Source organism: Nannospalax galili, unplaced genomic scaffold, assembly GCF_000622305.1.
Source record: "Nannospalax galili isolate Female #2095 unplaced genomic scaffold, S.galili_v1.0 scaffold10862, whole genome shotgun sequence".
Classification (NCBI taxonomy): domain Eukaryota; kingdom Metazoa; phylum Chordata; class Mammalia; order Rodentia; family Spalacidae; genus Nannospalax; species Nannospalax galili.
Genome location: NW_008347569.1, coordinates 41,961 through 47,862, shown reverse-complemented (window position 1 = coordinate 47,862; position 5,902 = coordinate 41,961). Strand labels below are relative to the sequence as shown.

The 5,902-nt window shown below is 38.2% G+C and overlaps 1 non-coding gene across 1 annotated transcript; it reads left to right on the top strand.

Moving 5' to 3' along the window:
• The first annotated feature begins 5,135 nt into the window (after positions 1-5,135).
• LOC115072245 lies at positions 5,136-5,268 on the top strand. Its single transcript, XR_003851307.1, has one exon. It is a non-coding gene; the product is annotated as a small nucleolar RNA SNORA17 (small nucleolar RNA).
• Positions 5,269-5,902: the final 634 nt, after the last annotated feature.

The window sequence follows — 5,902 nt, the reverse complement described above, 5'->3', positions numbered from 1 at the left end:
ATTTTGCTCATTCTGATCACTTGATCAGACTAATACACACACACACACACACACACACACACAGACACACAATCATAAATAGATATTATCAATTCCTCTCCTTATTTGCAATTAGATAAATGCTATTTGCAGTTCTTAACATATAAACAAACACACATACATTATTTTAAGTCCAGGGTAAAGAAGGGTCATGAAGGATCAAGGCCAAATGACCAGCTCACAAGAGGAGCATATGATTCAGTGAGCTTGTCTAGATTATAAACAATCTAAGATAAGATTAACTTACTAAGATTGCAAGATTCGGTAAGAGTCATTTGTCCAGGGTATGTCCATATTGTAGAAGTTATTTTTATCAGTTATTATACATTTTTTAACTTTCTTTTAATTGCATTCATTTGAATATTACACCTAAACTACTTGTTTCCTGATTAATCATACTAAGCCTATACTATACTGAGTTATCACAAAGAGAAAGGTCTACCCCACAGTTCCTTTAAATTTCTTATTCATTTAAATATTATATTCATATTTTACATTATCAAGTATTAACTTTATATTCTATTTTAAATTAAATGCACTGGACATTGTTAGGACTTCTGTGTTTAAATTGATATGTTTCTCACTAATATGCTGTTTGTTTGTTTTAGAAATGTTTTTTTAACTTATTCTTTCTAGGAATGAATTTTTATGAATTTATTGAGATGGTACTCTTTTTAACTTTCTTAAGCATGTTACAGATCACACTGAGGATCTTGTCCATGTCAGTCAGTCAAGGGCTTCACCACCGACCTGTGTCTCTAGCCGGGTCATTATATTTTGCTCCTTTATTTTATACATGGTGCATTACATTGATTGATTGTCAGTATTTAATCAAAGCTTCCATTTGTGTCTTAACAAAATTACATGGTCATTTAATTTATGTACATTAGAACCACAATTGGTTCATCTTTTGTGGTTTTCTCCCCACCATCAGCACCCTGTGCCCACTTATTATGTTTATAAGGGAACGTCTTGTCTTATAAAATGAGATGGGAAAGGTCACCAGAGGAACAGTGGATCTCCAAAATGTCCATGTCCAAAGCCTTAGACACTGTGAATTTGTTACTTCACATGCCAAAAATCACTTTGCAGATGTGGCTAAGGACCGAGAAAAAAGCAAATTTGTTCTGTATATTCTAAGTACATCACAAGGCTCATTGTAAGAATCGGAGAAAAGTAACACCTCTAAAGGCAGCCAGGACCGAAACGGCACCTTCCCAACAACAGAAAACCAAGGAATGGTTGACCCATATCCTACACTCATGAAACAGCTGTCATGGACAAAGGAACAATTAAAAGAAAAACAACTGAGAGGATTTATTCCCAAAAGATCTACCTAAAAAAAAATACTAAAGTAATTCTCTAAATGAACCGATTATAGCAAACTTTGGAACTTTTAACAAAGATTATGTGATAAATAGAAACAGTATATGCAATGGACTTTGTCTTTCCTCACGGAATTTTAAATTTTTAGTTGTTGAAACAAAAAGTTTAATACTATTTTTCATGTTATTCTAGATATAGAGAATATATTTGAAAATTATAAATAGAAGAGGATGTGTATAATGTAAAATCTTTAGTATCTGCTGAAAAGAGTTTTGGACAAAATACAACAAGAAACACCTAGGACTTACCATCCTAGTGCTCAGACTTTCACTGGTCACAGGGATTCTGTCCCATCCCTGGTAGGTGCTCACCTCTATTGTCAGAGTGAGTGTCCTTGTCATCTCAGCTTTCAGCCCAGCCTGGGTCTGCAGGGTCCTCTCTCACCCCAGACGTCGGGTTTGGATGAACTTGCACTGAGGGACGTCTGGGGACACTAACTTGACTCGAGAAGCCTTAATATAAATTACAGAATGTGTGAAATGCAGTGGGGGTGGGTAGAGGTTCATGGGAGGGTGCTGATGGGGAACGGAGTATAAAGATAAGGATGTTAAGTATGAAATACACAAAAATTCAGTAAAAATATGCAGAAATTTGCAAAATATTAACCATGAAACTAAAGCAACATAAAATTATAAGAATTTGTTGTCTTAAAAGTTACTTAAAATTTAGGAGATTTTATTTATTCAAATTTCTACTTAATGTGTCAAGGTCATAGTTGACCCAGGTAACCAAAGCCACATTAAGAGGAACTACACAATTTCCACTTAACAGTATGCTGCTTCCAGTGAGTTCATGAACTTTCTATAGTTTCTGTGGTTGTTGATATACAGTTTTAATTCTTTTGTGGTAGAATAGAATGCAAAATGCTATTTTTATTTTCCTACACATCTTGAGACTTGCTTTAGGTCCAAATATGTGATTGATTTTGGAGAAAGGTTCATGAACTGCTGTGACGAATGTGTATTCTTTAGTGTTTGGGTGGGCTACAGGGAAACCCTGTCTCATCCCAAAACAAAACAACTACAATAGATGAAGTATCAGGAAGATTACTGAAGCACCCATCACCCATCGAGGCATAAGAGTGTACTCTTTTTTTTTTTTTTTTTGGTCTTTTTGAGACAGGGTCTCAGTGTAGCCCCAGTTGTCCTTGAACTCACTATGTAGACCAGGCTGTCCTTGAACTCACAGAGATCCACCTGCCTCTGCTTCCCGAGTGCTGGGATTAAAGGTGTGTGCCACCATGCCTGGCCTAATTATACTCTTAATAAAATTGGGTGACATTTGTGCTTGGTATGTATATGTTTAAATTTTTAATATTATTTTGATGATTTTTTTTCTTTAATGTGTATAAAGTCTCTCTTCCTATCTCTTCTGACTAGTTTTGGTTTGAAGTCTATTTTGTCAGATATTAGAATAGTTACCCCCGCTTGTATCTTAATTACATTTTCTTGTAATACCTCTTTCCATCATTTTCCATAAAGTGGAAACTATTCTGACTGGCAATATGTGTTTTCCGGAGATAGAAGAAGATGAATCTCATTTTTCTGAAGCAGGGTCTCCCTGTAGCACCAATTGGTCTGGAACTTGTAATGTAGACTTGGCTGGCCTCAGACTCACAGAGATCTGCCTTTTTCTGCCTCCCAAGTGCTGGAATTAAAGGCATGGGCCACTATGCCTCGTTGGATACCCTTTTCTGTTAATCTGTGTCTCTTTGGAATTGAGGCCATAAATATTCAGTTATTATTGAAAGAAATGTATTAACTTCTGTTATTTTGTCAATTTTTGTGACATTTTCTCAGATGTCTTTATAACCTGTTCTTTAAAACATGTTTTAATATGGTTTATTTGTTCCCTGTGACCTCTTGAGTGCTTTTATCCTTCTGGTCAGGCTGAAGTATCCCTTCTACTATCCTCTGTAGAGATGGCTTTGTAGTCATAACTTCATTTAATTTCTTTTATTATGGAAAGCTTTTATTACTCCTTTAAAATTTTCTTTGTCTTTTTGAGACAAGACCTCCCTATAGCCCCAGCTGAGTTGGAACTCTACTCCTTTATTTGAATACATATTTTTGCTGGGTATAGTAGTCTAAACTGTCTGTGGTGGACTTGGAACATATCTCTCCAGGCTCCTCTGGCTTTAAAGATTTCTGTCAAATAATCAGGTGTTATTCTCTAGGCCTTTCCCTTCTGCAGCTTTCAATATCCTTTCTTTATTCTGTGTTTTAATTTTTTTTCATGAATATGTATGTTTATTTGGGTCATTTTGCTACAGCACTTTTAGCCAGTTTTTCCTCTTACATAATTGTCACTTCTAAGACCAGGTACAGTGGGGCAGTCTGGAATCCCACCACTACAGCCTGAACTGCTACGTTTCTGTAGCCCATCACAGCCTCACTGCAGCCCTCTTTCATCAAACCCAAGCCAATCCGAACAAGGTCTACAGTTCAGGACATGATCTACTAGAATGAGATGTGTGGACCAACCCAGAGCCTGGGACACCCACACACAATGGAGGAGGGTAGTGTGGGCTGCTCAACAGCTCCATGGACAGGTAACAGGGGCCACAACTATGAGGCCCATGGTATTGCATGAAATTGTGTCTGCACCTGTCCAGATCAGCCAGGGGCAAAACTGGATCTTGCTCTTCCTGGTTTCTGGATCTTAACCAGGCTGTGACTGGCCCTTCCACCCAAGGCTTACAGCATGAACCGCTTCAGTCACCCACCTTCCTGCAGCAAAGAAAAAGTATCAGAGTGCAGCTTTCTTTATCCACAGGTATATGCTTCATTTCCCCCTACAGAGGCCTGAAGCCACATGCAGAGCTGGAATATAATATATATATGTTGATAGAGTTTCACCCTTACATTTCATGTGTCTCCTTGGCATACCCACATTCCCAGCATCACCAGGGTTGAACATAGCCCTACAATCATGCGACAGTCGTTTTGATAAGTATGAAATCATGAGGATGCTGGGTAAAGGGATGACTTATTCCCAGGGCTGGACAGCACAAGACCTCACCTCATACTTTACTGCTTGGTAGTTTTGATCTGTGACTGACCACAGATGACGGAACCAGTGGAAAGTAGAACCTCAGATGAACAGGTAAGACTGTATCGCAGAAGCAGGCCACAATTGCACTGTTAAGGATGGAGATCAGGTCCTCACACATGCTAGACAAGTGCTTTACTACTGAGTTGTACCACAGTTTTGCTAGTTTAAAGGCCCCATAAAGTGAGGCAGCAACCAGTGAACTGGAGAAACCGACTATTGGAAACCACCCTGGAGGCCCCACTTAGATTTCTGTACCTACTATCTTCTAATACCTAATATCTTCTAAAAAATACCTACTATCTTCTAAAGAAAACCTCAGTGGAAAGCCACAATGACAGACTGCATACGGATCATGTTGAAAATAGAGTTGGGGATGGAAGACAGAGTAGAGGACCTGAGCACTTAGGAAAAGTTAATGAGAAATTGAAAGGAACATGGGAGAGGTTTGAAAAGACCATGAAAAAAATATCTTCAGTAAAATCATAGAAGAAAATTTCCCAAACCTAGATAGAAAATATCTTCAGTAAAATCATAGAAGAAAATTTCCCAAACCTAGAGAACGAGATGTCCACCCAGATACAAGAGGCCTACAGAATAGCAAATAGGACCAGAAAAGAAATTCTCCATGGATATAAAGTTTAAAAAGTAAAACACAGACTGCCCATAGAGGCATTATAGGTGTAACTAATGTGCCACACACTGTGTCAGTAGGTGACTGAGAGGAGAGAGGCTATGTCTGTGCTCAGTGTGGTGACCTGTGAGCATTTGAATGATTAGTAGCCTGACACTCCATGGGCCCTATCAATTCCCTGAAGCTGAATTGTTGGCTACCCCAGCAACCACATGGCAGCTAACCACTGTCCATAACTCTAGTCCCAGAGGATCCGACAGCCTCTTCTGACCTCTACGGACATTGCACAACACGGGTGCACTTACCTACATGCAGGCAATGCATGCATAAACATAAAATAAAAATAATAAAATTTTTAAAAAATTATTTATAAAACAATAATATATCTAGTTATTTTAGTGTGTATAGAGTTCAGGGGATAACTTGTAGGAGCTGACATATTACATAGCAGATAAATTATGAAAAAAACAATTATTTTAATCTTTTCTATCTGTGTGTGTCTGTCAGACAAGTTCAGCTGACATGTTTATAGTGAAAAAGCTAAAATAACTAGCCATAGCCACCAGTCTTTAAGATATTTTATTTATTATTTTTATTTTATGTGTATTGGTGTATTGCCTACTTACACGTAAGTGCACTTGTGTCATACAGTACCTGTGGAGGTCAGAAGAGGGTACAGAATCCTCTGGAACTGGAGTTATGGATGGTTGTTAGCTACCATGTGGGTGCTGGGCTCCTCTACAAGAGCAGCCTGTGCTCGTAAACGCTGAGCCATCTCTTCAGTCCCAATAT